The sequence below is a fragment of the Sorex araneus genome, chromosome 2 (genome assembly GCF_027595985.1).
Source record: "Sorex araneus isolate mSorAra2 chromosome 2, mSorAra2.pri, whole genome shotgun sequence".
Lineage (NCBI taxonomy): Eukaryota > Metazoa > Chordata > Mammalia > Eulipotyphla > Soricidae > Sorex > Sorex araneus.
In genome coordinates, this window is record NC_073303.1 from 226413898 (window position 1) to 226414103 (window position 206).

Sequence of the window (206 nt, forward strand, 5' to 3'; positions counted from 1 at the left end):
CCCTGCGGCCGAGGGTCTTGCCCTCCGGGTCCCAGGCGGCGGCCGGCGGAGCCCCGGGGCCGCCTCCAACTCCCGGCAAGCCGCTGGGCGTGGGGCGGGCGCGGAGACTCCATTTCCCAGCCTGCCCCGCGGCCCGGGCAGGACGTGCCGGCGCCTATAAGAGCCAGAGCGCTGCGGCCGGAGCCTATTGTTAGCCGGAGCCGGGG